General features: G+C 51.3%; 1 pseudogene; it reads right to left on the bottom strand.

Moving 5' to 3' along the window:
- Positions 1 to 20,422, bottom strand: part of LOC117234471 — a 110,355-nt pseudogene that overhangs the window by 7,038 nt on the left and 82,895 nt on the right.

Raw genomic sequence — 20,422 nt, 5'->3', positions numbered from 1 at the left:
GGAGGACTTGGAGGTCCACAGAGTCTCCTCTCCACCCTTTCCAGACCTCTCCTACCCTCAGAAAAACCCCCTATTCTCTCTCGTCCCCCGAACCCCCTCTCACTTTACAGTCTTTTTATCCACCGTCCCGTGGACCCTCGTGATTTTATCGTACTTGTATCCTCTCGACTCCCGTCCGCCGAAGAGGTTTGTTATTCCACCGGCAGATAGGCGACAAAGGAATTAATCGGGTCGTCTCTTCCTACTCTGCCTCTCTCGAGCCTCTCTTTGTCGTTCGAGTGCCGTCAATTAAATTGAAACGTTAAAAACCAGAGATAAATTGAAACGGTGCGAATGTCAGCTTTCCTTCTTTCGTTTGCGATTTTCCGTGATTCGCTTGGCCGCGGTTGCGCCGCCGCGATTTGTAGCTGCCGCGTTATACGCGACACGCATTCCGACAAAATTACGAGCCAGCCTCGGCTCGAGAACGTTCTCCTCCCGGGAAAATATCCGCTGCTTTTGTTGCGTGAAATCGCGATCGACGTTCCTTTTTATTTTATCAAGTACGTGGCGGCGGCGGCGGCGGCGGCGGCTGCGACGGCGGCAGCAGTGGCGAGCATCGATCGAAAACGCGTATATCCTTCTTTCCTTATTTTTCCGCGATAAATAGCTCCGTTGGAACTGAAACGGCGGGGGGGGGGGGTGAAACGTCAGAAAGATCGATTCGATTGCCTTTCCCGGGGCATCCTGCAGAATTCGCGTGCTTCCTGTGTGCTCGTCCGTTATGGAGAATGGCTCCGGTGGTGTGACGCGCGTGCACACGATCCGTACAATGCGGCGAAGGCTTACGACCGACTATAATGCCGAGTCTAAAAATCAAAACACATTAATCTCCGCCACGTGGCTTGGATCGCACGCTGGTAACAAAACATTTTCTGCGTCCGCCCCACGTGCCCGATATCGAGAGACGTCTACTTTCGGCGACACTTGCGGTACCGTTTACGTTCGGATACGTTCGCTATTTATTCGCCCTCCATTCTATAACCATCCCCGTCGCTTTATTTATTTGGATAAGCCGTCCGGTAACCGTGTTTCTCTTTGCGAATTTATTTGCGCAGCAAAGTGGCCATTCAGCGAACTAGGTGGACAGGTAGACCATTGTTCCATTCGAATCGAATCAAACGCTTGTGCGTCAGTTTGCCTCTCGACGCGTTACAAACGAAACGCGCATCTATCGCACGCAGGCGTTGCAGCGTTCTCCGATTCTCTTCAGATGACTAATCGACGCGTAATCTGTCAACGACGATGAAGTGACGCTGTCCGCGTGGACGAGCAGAACCGATGCGATTTCTTTCGAACGAAAATCCCGATCCCTTCGAGGCTCTTTTCTTTCTCTCTCCAACGTGTCGGTACTGTTTACGAGGTAGCCGATCTCTACACACGCGTTGCCGAGTGCCTCTCGCGTCCTGATCGTCTACGTTAACCGATGTATATCCAGCGACGAAGAATCGATTACGCGGGGAACTCGGCGCAGAGTTGTCGATCGTCTGTACCGAGGTTCGCAGGTGTAGGCCTCCTCGTTTACCGGGAATTTCAACGGAGAATGTCCAGGACACCGTCTAAACGTCTAAGAGATAAACAAAATAGCAACGCGCGTGTGTCTCGACGAGTTCTTCCGGGCGGCAACACGTACGCGAAAGATACATGTGGCCGCTTATCTAATTCAATTTGGTAATATCATGCCCATTGAGAGAATAAATGATTACCGGGAAGATATGAAGTTATCTGGTCCCATGGGACGCGTAAATTGCCATTACCCGGTGTTCCCGGCGGTACGGAGCGAGAGAGAGAAGCCCGCGGCTTTCTAGGGAGCCCGCTTCGTGGATCTTAATTATTAATCGTTCTCGTTAATCACGCCAATCGGCGGGGATCGTCGATTATATCTCGGACACGTAAAATATCACGTGGAAGCCAAGTTGCATTGGCGAAAGCGATTTCTCCGCCTTTAACGAACGCCAATTTATCTCTCGTAACATCGAGCGCGATTTTAACCACGAGGCTCTACACGCTTTCCGAAATCTCGAGCGTTTTCGGTCATCTAGCGTCTATTACGACGTTGGACAGCAGGATGGGCGAAAAAGATGGGGAGGAAACACGTAGGAGGATGACGAGCGAGATACCGACGTGTTCTGGTGGGGTGTGTAGCTAACTGTCGTACCACTCGATTGGACGGATATATTCGTTGCGCGGTGATCACGAAAGCCGAGGGTGAAGTTGACGAACGCGCGGGGACGGGGCTAGTAAGAACTAAGGGGTGGAGGTTGACTGTACGCCTGGATTTCGAGGGGTGCCAATGGAAAATCGTGACGGTTAGAGGGGGCGCGAACAATGCACCGGAGATTTAGCGTGACACCGACGGTGCAAAACCAGTCTGTACGACGAATATTTCTCTGACTTTAGAAGAATTTTCCTTTCGGTACACAGCACGAAATATTTGACACGATACCGTAACTATACGTAGATATCTCGGTAGCGAATCTTGTTGTTTCTGATGGTTATTCGCGTGGGATCGCATGCAATTGTTTGGAACGCGTTAGCGAAGAAACGCGATTACTTTTAAATGGAACTCGCCGTTTTTCGACCAGAAGACCGAGACAGCGGGCAAACATTAATATTCGATTTCGTGATTCGTCAACTTTTTTGTTTGTTTCGCACGCGACAGTCTGATTCACAAATCTTCTCCGCTAAGTAGGGGGTTTTGGCCGAGAGAACGAGGGGGTTGGTGGCCCCCTCGCGCATCCACCCTCCCCCCTGGCGTCCTGATGGAGCGTGAAAAACAGAGGGGTCCATTGTAACCTCGTCCTGTGGCTAATGCGACTGTCGTCGGTGTAGAAAACCGGGTGCAAGAGGTTTCGTCGTCGGCGAACATTAGCCAACGGTCGTTTAGCTGAAAATCCTCGCGGGGCACGCTCTTTGGGTTCCGGCTCGTTGAAAGCGGATTTTTTTCAGCTGCGTTTTCGCACGGAAGTCGAGGACCACCGAATCCTTCTTCGCTCTCCGCGTCGAACTCCGCCAAACACGCTTTTAATCGTTTTCTTCGTTGCAAAAAACGCGTCGCCCATCTTTTCCATTCATCGCCAAAACTGCATTCTTCGTTCCTTTTATTTTTCTTTTTTTTTTTTTTGTTGCCTTCTCTTGCCATTCGTCGTTAAAGATATTCCCACGCAACGGGAGTTTCGCGATAAGACAACGAAATACAACGTTCTAGATAATCGAAGAAAACAAACAGCCGCTTTGTTCTATTTTTTTTCACTAATAGGGTAATACGACCTCCGTTAATTTCCATCAGACGACTTAACGAGTTAAGCGCGAGATACCATCTATAAAATGCCTGCCAACTTTGCGCAACTTTACACGACAGAGATAAGAAACTTGCGAGTTTTAAAATTAGCAGCAATAAACATGTCATACCTGTCGTTATTATTTTTATCGGTGGTATGCAAGCAACTGTGTAAGTCCAAACTATCTGCTTTTGCATCGGTGTATAAGTCTACCACGGGCAGGAAGGATTGTCTGGTGTCCGATCTCCGTGGGAGCTGGCGCACTCTAGTTAAGCCGTCATAGTCTTCCGCTAGCCCGACTATCTATACCAATTAATCCTACGCTGCCACTACCGTCGACATCTCTCTACGTTTGGCAGTTAATCCGATTGCGTTTATACTAGTTCTTGACGGCCGAATAATACTTTCCGACTCGATTCTGCCAGAAGATATTCTTCGCCGAATAATAGTAGTTATCGAGGATGCAACAATTTGGGACAGAGGTGAGAAACGCCGCGATACGCGTAAATAGGATGTTGGGGAGGAGGTTGGGGAGGGGAGGGGGGCGGAGGAAGGAAAAGGAGAATAGAACAGCTCGAAGGTTGGTGGAAGGGGAACGCGGAATGTTTGCGAGAGAGCGATTAGCTTGTATATGCAAACGTCGAGAGGTTGTAGAATTCTCCAGGTACGTCGGTACAGAATATAAACAAATAAGGGGAATAGGATCAAAGAGCCGATAGATCACAGTCGATAGATGGAGAAACGTTCACGCAGACGTTACTAGCGGAGCAAAGTGGAACGCGTCTTTTCCCATTGCGTAGACTCGAGCGTCGAGTTTGTCTAGAAGATGATTTGACGAAGAAGCGTTCGCCTCTGCAGAGTCGTTTTCAAACGTCTCGCGGCGACGAGCGTTTGACCCGTGTCATAGACTTTACTATGCGCTATTAAGTGCAAAAAGGAACGTCACCTTTGTTCCGGGTTCGCTATTGCCAGTACGGTGACACGCTCGACGATGGACAAGGAGAAGCAAAGCGAGAGGAAGCGAGAGGAAGCGAGAGTGGAGCAAAGTGGTGGGGATGGTTGTTCTTTTAACACGGCTTTAGGGGGTCCTTTATGCTGACACAAATATCGCTTATGCCGGCGTCGCGTCGCTGTTTTGGTGGAGCCCATCGAGCATTGTGCCTTCCAAGGCCGTGTGTACCAAACACCGAGCTATGTGTACCCAGCAAACACGCTTGTCACGTGGCAGCCTGATCCCTTCCGTAGTCGCGGACTCCCCTTTACGGATTTGCGCAACGGGTCAGCCTATTCCCTTCGGAACTGCCTATGAACCACGAGCCGGAGAAGCTCTTCCTATTACGTTTGATACCGAAACCTTCTCCTCCTCGAGACTCTGCCTGTCGTTCCGTTCCGTTCTGTGTAGACCTCTCGCAGGGCACCGCGGGTACCGGCAAACACACGTGCGCGATCCTCGCGTCAGCTTTGTTTGCCCGTACCCGTTTCAATGACCAACCGACTCGATGCTAACGGGATCCGCATCAACCTTTTTTTTTTAATGCTTCACCCTCGCGCCTCATGAATATCGGCTCGTCCTCCCCGTTGGCGTTTCACGGCAAACCGTCTCATTCGCTTTCTAGCTCGGACGTAGCAGAACAATTACCTAGCGGAAAGTGGCGCGTATCGTTTCTATCGACTCGCTCTCCTTCGTTTCTTTCGAATGTCAAGAACGTTCTACGTCCGTAGAACGCAAGGAGCCACGATTAGCTTAAAAGGACCGTTCGTTTCACAGTTACGTACTACGTACTTGGTTGCTGGCGAAGAAACGGTAAAGAGTTGGCGCCAGGTTCTAGCTTAGCCTTCGGAGTGTCAACGAACATCAATCACAAGACTCGTCCTTGCGTAACGTTTTCTCGGGTGTCGATGTAATTCGTGTCAAGCTTAATTACGGAGATGTCGAACACAATTGACCGGAAGACTGTTCTTAACGCGGGATCAGCTTTATGATAGATAAACGCGCACAGCTCGTTTCCTCCCCAGTGTTCTAGCGGCGAATCTTGGAGAAGGGTGTCGAGAAAAGTCTCGAAACTTCACTGGAAAGTGATAAATAACGTGGATGCGGGGTAAAATCGTCTGGAACGGAGGGCTTTCGAAAGGGCACACGCCATTACCTCCGATGTGTTCGCAGGACGACAACCGCGACTACTACGTCGAGAAGACCGAGGACGACGACGACGACGACGACGACGACGACGACGACGACGACGACGTTTCATCGACGAACGTGTTTCGGTGATACGGTGAACCCTGGTATCGCAGGGAGGCGAAGAGAGGGATGGAAGATAAAGAGAGGCGGGTTGAAAGGGAGAAAGAAACGAGGGATGGAGGTTTACCCTTCGGTCGAAAATGAAAATCGTATTGTTGAACTCCCTTATGAGGGAAAAACCCGGCATTATGTTCGCGTTAGCGAGCGCTGCCAGCGCTAAAGACAGCGGTCAGCGCTCTTTCACGACGGTCATCAATGCGCGTCATCAATAATCGTGCCTTGACAGCTTTCTCGACCTAAACGTTGGGATCTCATCGTGGATTTGGATCCTTTCGATCGTCGATTCCCGGGAACGTTCGGCCGTGCCGTAGTCGCTGGAGAATTGGGCACAAAAGACCGATTATTTAGGGGGGGGGGCGGGGAGGAGGAGGAGAGGAAGGAAGGGAGCAAGGGAAGAAGCAAGGGTCAAACAATATCGAAGGATGATGCGCGAAATTCTGCGTGTCCTTCTTTCTCCGATAACCCGTCGATCGAAGATAAAAACAATGAAATACGGGGCGGAAAGTTTGGCAGAAACAGCTTGATGATCGCAGTTGGGCGAATGGATTCAAAGTCGGTAAAACCGTAGTTCATCGAAGAACTCGAACGAAAGCATACGGAAGAAAGGAAAGACAACTTGATTCTCCCGACCAACTCGCTTGTTTTCGCCGCTTCGAGGCCGGCATTCCCTCGGGTAGTTTCTTCCGTTTCACCAGAAACTTTGACAATTTATGCGTCTTTTTCACACGAACTCGCGTGTCTTCTATCGATAGGCCGGCTGTTGGAAGATTCCGACTCGTAGCTCCTAGGTTTCTTCGTTCCGTGCGCCGTCGTAAAAATATGTCGGAACGAACGTTTAAACGAGCGCGCAGCCACTGAAAATTGTAAGAAAAGCACCTGGCGCGTGCTGCATGCGGGACCCTTGCACGTGTCGAAAGATATTAAGTCGACGGGGGAGGATATGAGGCGTGATGACACTGCGAGGAGCCGAAGGAGAAGGTCGGAGGCAAGGACGCGCGATGTGGTGCACGATGCGCCGCGTACACGTCATCGATCTTCATCCATCAGCCACGCCTTCGGTTTTTCCCAACGGAAGATTCCTTTGCGGTTTTTCCAGTCCAGCGGCAGATGTATCGCGAACGACGCACGAGCTTTTCGGCTCCGCTTCGTGTAAACTTGGACTGGCCGATTCATCATCGCGATACTTGCTCGCGATGAACATGGGTTCACGCGTGATCGACTCGTCGATTCGTCTCCGAATCACTTCAGTCCCCTTCTGTTTCCGTTTCGGAGGGAGACGGAACGAGAGACTTCGTTCTCGATCATAGGAACCGCAAATCACTGCCCCGACGGCTTGACCAAACGTGACGAACGAGCGACGATGATTTTGCTCGGAATCGAATGGACGACCGATGTAAATCGCTAATGGATGCCCCCTTGTTCCCAAATACGATACAGAGTTTGTTTCTCCAAATACATACACGCCGAGTCGTTTTGTCGGTGGTTCGGCATAGAGGAAAGCCTTCTCGGCGAGCAGAATGCAGATGCAACGCTCCCTCCTTTCTTTCGACGACGACCAAACAAGGCGATCGTTCGTTAGACGGTGGCCGTCTTTTGTCGGGAGAAGAAATTGATGAGTATTCGACGCATTAAAAATCCGCGAATCCTGGAATTCTGCAAGAACCGCAGGAAAACTGGAGCCGAAGGTTCGTGCGAGCCACTGCATCAAAAACATCTCTCGCGTTCTCCGAGATCGATTTAAAAGACAACGTTTGCGCGTATCCCTGGGTATACTCGCCGTCTCGTTAATTTCCAGGGGCAATAAAAACGGGCAACGGTACATGGATGAGAAGCGTGTGGGACAAACCCGCCCACGGTCCATCCCTCGTCAACGGGCGAAGGGACAAAAAGAGATATTCGGTTAAACGGCCGATAAAGAGAATGGCAAGGAGAAAGAAGAGGGAAGGAATCGGGAATAAATGCTTTTTGGTATCGGTGGCGTTGTTTGTCTTTGGTATTTCTGTTGGAGGGGGGCGTGCAGGCGAAAAGGGCGCGAGAGCATGTCGATCGTCGATGGCTGCAAGTCGTGCACGGCAGTCACTCGGTGGCATTGTGTTCGGCACGTGCCGTCAGCAGAGAAAACGAGCCTGGCCGTCGGTCGAGGCGTAGCCGAGCCTAGTCACCGAGAAAACGGTCCTTGGCTCGGTCACAATGCTCGATTCCTCTCCTCGTCGGATGTGTATATATATATAGATATAGATATATATATATATATATATGGACGGAATTAATTGATATCGCGTGCTCCGGCATCGAGCAAGGGTTGCGTAAGCACCGTGGAAAAAAGCAACCTCCCTTTCTCCGTTTCTTTCTCTGATCGTCGAAGCCGTCGGCTACGAAAAGTTTTCAAACGCTTCGCCTATTCTTTACGCTTCGGTGAACACTGGTTCCGATCGTCTAAACGGGCCTCGTGTCCTCGTTATTTCGAAGACGCACCTGCGCGTATCTTCACGAATAATTAGGACGCGCGACAATGGAGAATCTGTTTTGGTCGGCATCGTCGTGGAGTTAGACACAGTCGAAAGAAGCAGGGACTTTCGAAGCGGCTGCGACGCCGAGGCAGAACGTTGCCAACTCGCAGACCCAAGTTATTAGAAAAATAATCAAAGTTTCCCGAAGCAGGACGTTGAGTGGGTCGCAGAGAAACATTTCACGGACCAGGCTCGTTTACGTCAGGGCGACGGTGTCTCTCATTACGTTTGACGATTATGCGTTAATTTGCACCTAGCGATACTTCAAACGATTTTTATTCATTGCGCGTCCAGGATGAGTTTCGCTCTTCTAACTGGAAGTCGTCTGTCGTTTCTGGTAGCTGGTCCGTAGACGTAGGCGGCGAGATTCTTGGAGTTTTATATTTTTCAAGTCCTTCCAGCCGGGAATCGAGGGATCCTTGTCAAAGGACTCTGGATATGATAATCCCGGCGCCAAGCTGAATGCGTAATGAAGTTTCTCCGGCGACAAGAAGTGGACTCGGCTTCTGATTAGCTTTGCCTTTACGCGTCCCTCGGCCTAAAGGTCGCTCGCTTCGCTGGAAATTTTTCAGTAAATTTCGCGGATAGCCTTCCGCCAACGACACCGAAAAAGGAACTCTCCGGGCTATTCGGGATCGTGATTCTTCCCTTTCTCACGGTCGCGTAATTGAATCTAGCGTGATCGGTTCGTAGCGCCGGAGAGGAGCCACAACCTCGTGTGTAAGCGAATCAGGTGACACGAAAAAATATCCCCTGGAATCGGTGAAATCGGGCCGATAATCTTTGCCCATTAGACTCGAGGCGTAAAAACCCAACAGATTGGAAACCGCATTCGGTTAGACGGCAACCTTTTATCCGGCGGACAGAGAATCCTCTCTTTCCTTTTTGCATTAACGCGTTCCCCGAAGCAGCAGCGCGGCCCTATTAACTAATGCCAGCACCCCTGTTGAACGCAATGCCATACGTGCACCGGCAAACCAGCGAACCAGCTAACCAGTCGACCATCCAGTCAGTCAGGCAGGGTGCGGAGGACCACGCTGGTAGGACATGCCTGCTACGACGGGACAGTTTAAGCCCTGATATATCGCTCGCCGACACTCCCAACTTCTGTCGCCGTTTCTGTAGCGCTTTTTTGTCACGGCAAGCCACGGCTGACCATATGTCCACGGAAACCGAGATCCCCATCGAGTATCCGCGTCTGTGCCACGCGCTCCCCGCCGATCTTTCGTCTCTTTCACCTTCCTGTCCCCTAAAATTTGATCGTCGCACCAACGAGTTTGTCGATCGGGATACATTTCGATCGATCGATCGGTGCTTCCGAGTCACGAGTTTTTAAATGCCAGACGTTCGGAAAGAAATTGGCGTATCGCGGACGATCCTTTTATCGAGAGTCGCCGCTGGATTTCTTTTCTAGGGAATACACGCGACGAATCCGTCGTATTATATATGCAGCTTCGATCGAAAGTCAGGCGAAAACACACGCTGTACGGAACGTGTTAAGCGAGCTTAGATAACCCGTGGACCAACACAGGCGGATCCCCACTTTGCACGTAACAAATGATGCCACATGTTCGAATCTTGACTCGATCTTCGTCTCTCCCGCGGCTTCTCTGTTCTCGTCATCTTTCCTCTCGGTGGACGGGCAACCCGCGGGGCATGCAACATTCGGCCTGGTATCCAGGGATATGGGGTCCTACGTTCGTGTAATTTGTACGGTTAAACGCACGTGCAAAAAGCGGACGAGAGATAGACGGAGCGAGGGCGAGCACGAAGACAATTTACACGGGGGCTAACTGCCGCACTGGGAGCATTTACCAGAGGCACGAATCGAATCGATCCTACTTAGCTGTTAATGGAACCTTATGCCAGTTGCCAGTGAAAAGTTGCAGGCAAATGGCGTCTAGCGGCAAGTGTATTGCGAGTGAATCGCGCAAAAGTATTGTACGGCGAGCGATCGTCTCGTGTATGGCGAGTCGACCAAAGTGGACAACGAAAAAGAAAAGAGAAAAGAAAAAGAAAAAGAAAGGAAAGGAGAAAAAGAGAAAAAAGAGATGGTGGAGCGCGCACGAGAAAGAAAATTCCTTCGAAAAAGAGACCGTAACTGATGTCGACGGATGAGCAGCATTGAGGAGGACAAACGCGCGTATGTTCTCGCTAGTATTCCCCTCCCGAATCCTCTTCCTGGTCTTTTCACGTGATTGTCGACGGTCGTCCGAGTGCCACCGAGCTGCAGGTAAGTGGCCGTCATCGCGCCTCGGTTAAAAAGGCTAACCGATTGCCGTCTCTTTATCAACCACTTTACGAACGTTTGAAAAACTGCCTGGGTGTCGGTGAGGTCTCGTTCTCCGCAACCTTCAACCTGTGCCGCTCATTGTGATTAATTCTGACATATGTTCGCGTCGCTTGTAGAGACCGGCGATCCTATTCAGATGTTCGTCGGGCGTAGCCCGCAGAGAATTCGAGACTTGCACGCCACTTAGGAGAGCGACAGAGGAACGCCGGATAAGCTTTTCGTCGAGGTTCGTCGTTTCTTCGAGATGGTCGTTCGATCGACACGCGTATCGTACCCTTTTACGTTCGACATTCGTCTCTATTTAACACGGTTCTTGGTTTATACGTTCGTTCGCTCACCGGCGGATACCACGTCACGAACCTAGGTTTTTACTTATTCATCCGTTACGTTGTTATTATTCGAACGAAAGGGGCGACGAGTGGCCCTTCCACGAAAATCGATCGATAAACGGATGTCGATCATTTTTTTTGCAAGCCAGGCAGACCGAACGTAATCGGATGCGTACAAGAATCAATCAGACTCGGCGTCTCTTGGAACGTAACTCTGTTACTGGCAAAACGATCGTTCGAGCATCTTTCCCTTACCTTTGCGATCATCGTCGACGATCCTTGTCCTCGGCGACTCGCGAGTTGCTGCCTCTCCTCGTCCGTCCTCTGTAACAAACAGAAAAGGAACGGTTTCGCGTAAATTTTTTTTAAAAGGAATGGCGACGAAAGAGACGGAGCGTTTAGCCAGCGAATGAAACGTACGATAGACGCCGGTAGACGGTGGACGGTAAACACTGGTGGCCTAGATTGTCCGCGTTCCATTTATTAAACGAGAAGTTGTCGTTCTCGATCGCGATGACAATGTGCCGAAGAATTTCGTGTCGTCGAAAGGCGCGGTCGTTCTAAATAACTTATTGGCAATCGCGGAGCCCCGTGACGCAATGGCCGCGTTCAAACGGCAAACAAATAATTCCATTATATTTATCAGATAATGAAAAGGCACCGATAAAACCGCAATAGCGTGTAACTGGCGAATGAAACGGAGGAAAAGAGAGAGAGAGAGAGAGAGAGCGAGAGTTTCTAGGATAAAGAAGGTAACATGTCGTGCTCCGTCTCTTTCCCCCTGTCATTAATACCAGGCGACTGTTACATATGGATGAGAAAGCTGGGTTAGGCCAGGACAGCGATGCTACAGAACGAGACGAAAGCGAAACGGGATGTAGGGAAGCGAAACTCATCGACTAAAAGCATCCACGAAAGACCAAAGTCGTTTCGCTCTCGTCTCGAATCTTCGCCCTCTTGCACGAGTCCACGAACACCGACAAGAGAAGAGGAGTCCTCTCTACGCCGAAAGAGAAGAGACTTCGATAAGGTCGCCCGGGGATAAAACGAGTCCCCTCGACGTTTACCTACGATTTAAATTGTCTGCCAGCTCCAACCTCGATTTCACGGAATCTTTGCGTTACACTGGATTCCTTTTTCCTCGCTCGTGTGTAGCTTTTTCCGTGCAGCTCGTTTTTGCTTTTCATCGGCGATGACTCGACGAAAAGTCGCGCATCGAAGCGTCGACTCGTTGGAACGAGGTCAAGTTATTTTCGCTCGACAAACGCGATGGTCCCGCCTCTTTTCGTAACGAATGGCTCTGTTCTTTCCGCGAATTTGCAAAGACCTACACAACACGCCGAACGTTTATCGCCTCGCGAGCAAATTTATCCTGACTCACACAGGCTCGTGACTTCTTTTCTCCGATCTGTTCCGTTAGCGAGAACGATAAATCTGAACTTGCCCCCGTATATCTTCCGGTCAAGGGGAGTAAACGCAATATAGGTAATGTTCTGGCCGGCTACTTAACAAATTGCTACAAATTGCGGCGAGCGTTTAGCCGTCGGATCCGTTTGAATCTGCGGTCGCCTATATCCCTATCGCCTCTTGCGGTTGCCTTGCTCTCGGGGGTTCTATGCTCTTTCTCTCTCTCCGCTTTCGCCGACACCGTGGTGACCACATGGTGCTCCCATATGTCCGCGCCATCACCCTAATGTCCGACCGCGGACCGTATCGGAGCTGGCTCAAAGACGGAATTATCACCAACGAAATGAAAAGGATGCGACAGGTTTGCCGTAGGTTCGCGTGTCCCTCGGACCCGTCCGACCGACGTTTATTCGAACGATAAACTGTTTACCGATTAAGTTTGCACGGACGTTCGTATAAATCCCGGTGAAATTCCTGGAATTGGAGAAAAGGACGAAAGGGTGGAGAGGCGCCTGTGCAAGATGGTTCGTAGGATACGTTAGCGGAAGATTTTGTCGTAAGAGACGTGGCTCGGTGTTGCGGACAAGTCATTAATCAATGGTTTCGGAGCGGAGAACGAGGTGCCCTCTAATGGCACTTTAAAGGCGATACCCTGGAGCCAATCAGTGATCGCGTGCCGCGCACGGATCGTCTGGGTTAATTTCACGGGTATTTAACGCGGTTTCGCTTAACAATGATTCAATCAAGCCGGATTTATTTGGCCGGGATTCGCCGGTTGTCGGCACGAGGCGATCATTAGGGCTTCTCGTCGGAAACGCCTCCAAGCCTTTTGCCGAAATAAACGCGGCCGTTCGATATAGTCGTGCGACGTTGCTCGTTAACGGGTCTCTGTCACATTCAGCACGACAAACGCTTTTCTCCGTTTCGATCCAAGTTAAATCCCCTTCGGATCGAACGTTATTCCGGCCTTTGTTACGCCGAAAGAGCAAAGAAATAACTGGCATGTGGTCGTTGCGTCGAGCTGATTCCGTGCTACGACCAGACCGATCGCGATTTTATGCCGCGGATCGCGCATCCCGCATAGGAAAGGAAGGATAAATTGTCAGGACGATTAGAACGATGCGTCAAGTTCGTCCGGCGTAAATATCGGTGAGCACGGCCTCCTGTCCAGGAAGGGGACGGGATCGGCAATTCGACGGCCGTGCGAAATGTTGTCAGCCAATTTTCTTGCCCAGTGCCTCTGAATGCCGCAGATTTCCATCTAGGTCCGTCCTCGGTGGCGCCGGTGTATACCGTTGCTGGGTAAATACACCCTTTTCCATCCCCTCGAGCGGACGAACGTCGTCGTCGTCGTCGCCCTCCTCCTCCTCTCGCTCCTCTTCCATCGTCCACCTCGATCCACCCCCGTAGCCGCACGAACCACAACTGTGATTATAATTCGTAGTCCCTGCTGACAGAACCAACCACCATCGTCAACCCCGCTTCTCCTCCGTAGCTACGTTCCTCGTCCCCATCTACGTTGGTATCTACGTTAGTGGACGGGGATCGGACGCTGTGTAAAGGATTATGCACGCGGATTTAACTGATGAATCACATTGTCGTCTTGATTCGCGGTGGCGTTAATTTTCGGTACCGCGTCGCCAGCCGTTTCGACCTGCAACGATACGCGCGTCTCGCTTCGCCGAGAGTGTTGCGAGCACGGGAAACTCGTTCTTCGGACGTCATCCAGTCGCCGAAATAGATCGGATCGGGAACATCGTCGGTTTCGTCGTGATCGATCGTGTTCTTAATAATTGTTGTATCGTGTAATGCAAGGCGGTATGTCGGAAGGACGTATTCGTAAACGAGCACGTGTAACGTGGATCTTTTTATCTCGGTACTTGGAGGAAAAAAGAAGTGGAATCTAACGAGAACGAGAGAATCGAGCACGGATAGAGCGGCGATAAATCAGCGTACGACAAATTATCGGCAGCGATTAATCGGTAAACCTTGGACGCTTATTTGGAGAACTTGTTCGGTTTAATGCGCCATAATGAGTATTGGAGATTACGGCAACTGAATTCAGCGACAGACAGCAATAATTTATCACCGATGCTTCTTTAGGATACGCGTCGTAGCAAGTTGGAGACGCGGCAACCCCTCGGCGTGTTGCTTCTCGTCGAGCAAACAATTTCCATTCGTTTGGAAAGGTTTCTAATCCGCCAACATCGGGTCCATGGGTAAAGCCAGAATTAACCACTTCCCATTTCGACCTACCGCGATCACGGGGCTTATTAATTTTGCCAATAATGCCGACGAGAGGGTGCCTCCTTCGCACAGATGGCGTATCACGAGTCAATATACTTTTCCGCCACGAAACCGCCCCTCGGAACACGTGACGGCCTCCGAATTTTCGCTACGCTAATCATCTCTTTGACCTATGCTTCCCGCATATGGTTCCGCAACGAGTTACTCTTTCCTCTCTCCTATCATCGATGTACGATATTTCTGCTAAACGAGATTCGCCGTGGCATCTTGGCCGAACAGGGCTTGGCCAGGAAAAAGGTTACACGCGTCCGGTTTTTCGAGATTTATCGCGATCGTTTGAAATATATATTTCACGCGCGGATCGAGTACCCTCGTTGCCACCGTTTCTATCGACTAAAGTGTATCTTTGCGAGCAAAGACACAGGGCCTAGAAGAAAGACGACGACGACGACAACGACGACGGTGATGACGATGACGTAGTAGAGCGCAGAGAAAGAAGACGCTGAAGCGAAGAAGAAGAAAAGAAGTTGAAGGAGGACAGAAAGGGGAGGAGGGAGAACCGATGGTTCTGCCAGAGTCAGGACACGATCACGGAGCATGGACCGACAGAGAATGGAGAATAAAGTAAGCCAATGTGGTGTCTGTGTGTGTGTGTGTGTGTGTGTGTCGTGTGCGCACGAGAGAAAGAGAAAGAGACAGAGTGAGAGTGAGATAGTGAGAGAGAGAGAGAGAGAGTGCACGTAGCGGTCGAAACGAGACGGACATAAAGGAGACGAGAAAAGGATCGAGAGAGAGAGAAAAGCGGGGACGAAGGTGTGTGGTGGAGAGAAGCGAAGAGGAGGAACGAGAAATCGAGAGAGACAGGGCCAGAGAGAAAGACGAGGAGAGAGAAAGGAGAGGACAACCCCCTCTTCTTCGCGGGTTGACTCGAACGCCGGCGATATCTCGACCAATCAAATCACGCCGCGGGCTCCGCCTTTTATCATTATTTTACTTGTTTTCCCTTTACTTCACCCTCATTGGATGACATTCTCTGGGCCATTTCGCGGTGCAAAAAAGTTACCCGCGCCCAACCGAGGACTCCATGCTTCCTCCGACGTCCTTCGGTACCCTTCTGGTACCCACCTTGGTTCACGGACCACCTCCACGGAGATTCCTTTGCCAGAGGAGATGGCCAGAGTCCTCCTTTTGCCGGGCAAATCGTTTTCCACGGATTTCCATCGCGCGGGTTTCGACCTCTTCGTTGCGTCACTTTACGAAACGCGATTGATTGCAAGCCCCGCGTAAACCGGTCGTGCCGTTTCCAACCACTCCGACTCTATCTTTTAATCTCTCAAGGTGATTGATAAACATGGATTCGTCCGGATCGGATAGAAGTCACTCTCGACTTTTTCCGCGCGTCTCACGGTAGAGCGGTTGCAAAACGTATCGCACGAAACGATTCGCGTCTATCCTTCGTGTCACCGTACGAAAGCAGCCGACAGCCCAACTCCTACGGTCTTCCTGGCGATTTTCGTTCTTCTCTGCCGTTTTTTTTCCCCCTTTTTGTTCTTTTTTCGCGTCGATACGCGAAATCGTGGGAACGAACGATCGGTCGGAACACAAGAGCGTTCGATGTCGAAAACGTGCTCGATTCATCGACTTCGTGATCCCAACGAGAGCGAATCAACGATGAAAGCGTCCGCGGGAGTAGCCACAGATAAATTCGTACCTATCGATTCGTCTAGCGCATCGAGGCCGTGATTGACGAGGTTCTCTCGTCAAGGATTATGCGGTTCGTTGGTTGGAACGAACGGCTTTGGGGCATGAGTGCGTAGACAAATATACAGGTATAGCCAGCCATACAGTACGCCAATGGACACTTTCCAAACCACGAAACCTCAAAAACCGCCGAGGGCCACGCGTCTGCAAAATTATCGCTCTCCAAATGAGGATACGCTGTGATCGCGAGTCCGATCGATAACTTTGATTTCAGAAATAAAACTTGTCCAGCCGACAGATAATTTTGCCTGTTTCAGCGTATCCATGCCGGCGGTTCGAGCTCGTGTCCCCTCGTTCCGATAATTGATACTCTCGGACGATTCTCGCGCGTACTTTCCAACTCGTCATACGCTTCCACGCTATAATTTGCATTGTTAAGGCGCGCGTGCAACGATTCGGCCCCACGAAGTCCAGGACAATTAAGTAGGCTCGTCAGAAGCGGGATGCACGGGGTTTCGGAGCGTACGGTGACGATCGAGCGTGCCTCGCATTTGCACCAACGACGCTTACGACCGTTGCACAGAAACGATAACGCTATGGCGTTGGCCACGGTGACGAGTTGCTCCGGCGAACCTGTAATTCACCGAGAATAAATTCTTCAGCAGGGTGGAACGGGATACAATTCGTGGCCCACGAAGGAAAGAAAGAAAGAAAAGAAAGAAAAAACAACGCTCGGTCGCACCTACGTACGTTTGATCTGGCATTGCTCTGCACCGCATTGTATGTATATCGGCTGGTGTAAACTACGGCGCGGAAGAAGCGGAGCAGGAGATCGAGGAAAAGGATCGGCGAACCTACGTTCCTGGAGGGAGGGAGGGAGAGGGAGAAACACGCGGAGGTAGCTGAAAAAACAATGTCGCCGGAGGAGGGCAACTAAAAGGGACGAGGTTAGAAATGGAATAGCGTATGGCCTAGAACGCGGCGGAAACAAGGAGACGTACTGTTACGATCGCTATAGCGATCCGTAGGGGGAAGCTCGAGGAAACCGATAGGACAGGAGTGGTACGGAGGCTTTGAGCTTTCTGGTTTTTGCAGGCCGATGGAGGAGTAAATTTGAAATTTGCTCGGTAGTCGACTTGCCGATATGGAGAGGCAAAGCGTACGAACCGGATAACGATTTGTTCGAAAAGCAATATAGCGGGCTATCACCGAGCTCGAGGAGGATGAGACGAAGGAAAGCGGAGAAGGATGAGGAGGATGGAGGAGGGTGGGAGGGTCGTGTGGGGCGCCCTTTTCCTGAAATTTGCATGAGGTATTAAAGCGCGGTGGCTGCGTTCACCAGTGGAGTTCCTGTTTGCCGACACCGAATGCCGAGGATCAAAGGACCTCTGGCAGGCTCGCGCGCGTCTCTCTCCATCGGGGAACGAGCGCGCGACGCGGCCAGACCGAAACGGGAGGGAGAGAGAAACGGAGAACCGGAGGGAATCGTTCGTTCGCCGGGCCTTTGCCACTCCACCGAGAATCCCTACGACGTCAGCCAACTTTGGATATTCCTGTTTCTAGGCCTTTGTCGTTAAATCGTCGATCGTACGACAACCGATTTCCTCGCCGAACGCTCTGCCACTAGGATCGTCGTGCGACGACTTTGCCGCATCGCTCGGTCGAACACTCGTCCGAATCGACGGATCCACCGAGTGGCAGCCGGCAGGTTTTCTCGGCAAGCTCGGTCGGAAAATCGCGCCGTTACTCGCGGAGATTTATACGAGACGGCGGAGATCGGGCGATAATCAACGATCCGGTTGGAACGAGGAAGGAGTACACGCTACCCTCGCCCGTCGTCCGATTATCATAATTGCCAGTTAATTACGAAATTTATGCGTTCGCTGCTCGAGTCTGAAACGCCGGCTCGTCGGCTTGCCGCGCGATCGTCCGCCAATTTCACGCGTAATAAAGTCGTGGGAGGAATCTAGGCGAGTTATCCGACGATGCGCGTAATTCACGCGCGTTCCGTTGCGCGAAATCGAACCGTCGAGCGATACGCGCCGCACGCCGCCGGCCTGCTATACTACCTCCTTCTGGAAAAGACGAATGGCCGACGGATCCTTGGACGGAACGACCGCGGACCAACGATATTCCAAGAATGTTAACGCGCGTAATCATATTCTTGTTCGCATCGTGCCCCGTAAAAACGTTAGCTGGCAGTGATGTATGCCGTCGGGGGCACGCATCGCATAAGTAAGGAGGAGCCTTGGGCCCATTCATCAGCTAACAGGGGGAATAGGCCCACGAACCGCTCCATCTCGCTCTCGGCCCTCTCCCTTCTTCCCCCCGCGTGCGTTCTCCTCTGTTTTGCGCTACCAGGGGACACTTTCGTGCATCCTATCCATCGGTTAATCGCGGATAACAGTATCTCTTCTTCGTCTAAGAGCTCGATCCGCTCGAATGCCTAGGAAAGCAGCGGGCGCTCGCATTTCGTGGCTCGTCCCGCGATTGATAAAAAGGAGGCGAATGGTCGAAGGGAACGAGTTTCCTGACAAATAGAATCGGCATTGGATTCGAGGAGGGACACGCGTTGCCAGTGTGGAAAGGGGAACGAGGGTGTCGAGGGCGTCGCGTTCCCGAAGCACCGACGGGTGCCAAACCGCATTTTAGGCGAGCTATCCATACCAGGTGAAGCGTTCGGATCGGTAAGGATATCATTCTGCTTGGACGGCGTTTGGTGGTTGCCGGCGGCACGGCGGTGGCGCGGTGGCCACGATGGTACACGGGCGGCGAGTAGCGGGGAATGCAAAAAGGTCGTGGCCCGGGCCGGGTTGCCGCGTTTTACAAATTATTCAATTAGCCCCGCGAATTAAGGTATGCATATTCATCGCTCTCTGATACGCGTATGTGCGCTCCGTGGCTACATCCAGCGCGCATAAACAATTGGGGCTCGCACACGCGCGTTAGACGCTCTAACGAACTCGCAGCTGCATCCTAAATGCGTCCGTTTTGCAACGATGCGAACAGGGGGCCGGGTTTTCTCCGTGTCCGCGGTGCAGTTGCACGAGCACGCTGTCGGATATGTACGCCAAACTCTGTCCAGTATCCGGCAGAGTCGTTTCGCTCTTTTTCCAGTCCAGTTTACCCATACGCGAAACGCTCCAACGTTCGCTCGTTCCTCTGCTTCCTTTTTTAATCTATTTCGTCGAAGATATCGGACGTCGCTCGACGCTGTCCAACGTTACTCGCTGTTGCGTTCTTGGAAACGCCACGATCATTCTCTCCCTCTCTCTCTCTCTTTCCTCTCTCTCTCTCTCTCCTCTCTCTCTCTCTCTCTCTACACCCTGAAGGAAAGCGTTCGTAATCACCGGAAGATTAGCGGATATCGAGCATCTCTTATCGTTAGCCGAGGCTGACGAGGATGGGTATACGGTGAAACTCGTGGACGCGGCGTGCCGTGTAAAATGGTAAAAAGCGGAATTAATTGGCAAGACAGAGCGAGAATTAAAGCGGGGCCAGGAACGAAACGGATTATTATTTCTTCCGGTAGATAAAGCAGGGAAGCGGAATAGGGAAATAAAACATTGCGAGCGTAGGTGAAATAGGCGCGGCCCGTACTATACGCGCGCGGCTTCGCGTCCGGGCTACTGGCAGAGTTACGGTTCGAGGCTCCTGGGCCGGGGTTGCGTTTAAAACAACGCCGAGAAATGCACATTTTAATCGTATCGCTAATAGCCCGACGTTTATAAGCCTCGCTGTGTCTCATGAATACGCATGTACCTGCCGGTGACAACGGTGCAAAATTAATGCACACGCGGCAGGATATACAAGTACGTGGCCGGGACGAATCTCCGCGGAGACTTTCGTTTCCGATGCGATTCTTCTTCTTTCCGGACCGACGCGACCCGTCGTCGGGCGCCACACCCGAACTGCGTATAACGGGTTACCTCGTTTTCCGAAATCGTTGGCCGTGTTGGCCGTTTCGCCGATCGCCGTACGAGGCAGCCACTTTTATCTTGGATCGCGTTTCGATATCGTCGTGTACCCGGTAATGCTCGGAAACTGCGAGCACGAGAACGAGAACGAACGCTCGCGCAACGGTGGACAGTTATCGCGTTGTATTATTCAAAAGTCACCGGAGCGGAATATCGCGAAACTTGGTTCCTTATTCGAGATATTATTTGTTCAACGACATGGGCGTTGTTCCACGAATTAGCGGGTCGGAAACAAATTGTTCCGCGAGAGCCACGGGAACCGCGTTTCCTACCTATATATCGTATTCATATTCATGCGAATAATTGCAATAATAGCGTAGCTCGGGTAATTGATAC

Source organism: Bombus vosnesenskii, unplaced genomic scaffold (genome assembly GCF_011952255.1).
Source record: "Bombus vosnesenskii isolate JDL3184/JDL3185 unplaced genomic scaffold, Bvos_JDL3184-5_v1.1 scf7180000013305, whole genome shotgun sequence".
NCBI classification, from domain to species: Eukaryota; Metazoa; Arthropoda; class Insecta; order Hymenoptera; family Apidae; genus Bombus; species Bombus vosnesenskii.
The sequence above is the reverse complement of the archived record's forward strand: the minus strand, read 5'-3'. Positions and strand labels throughout refer to the sequence as shown.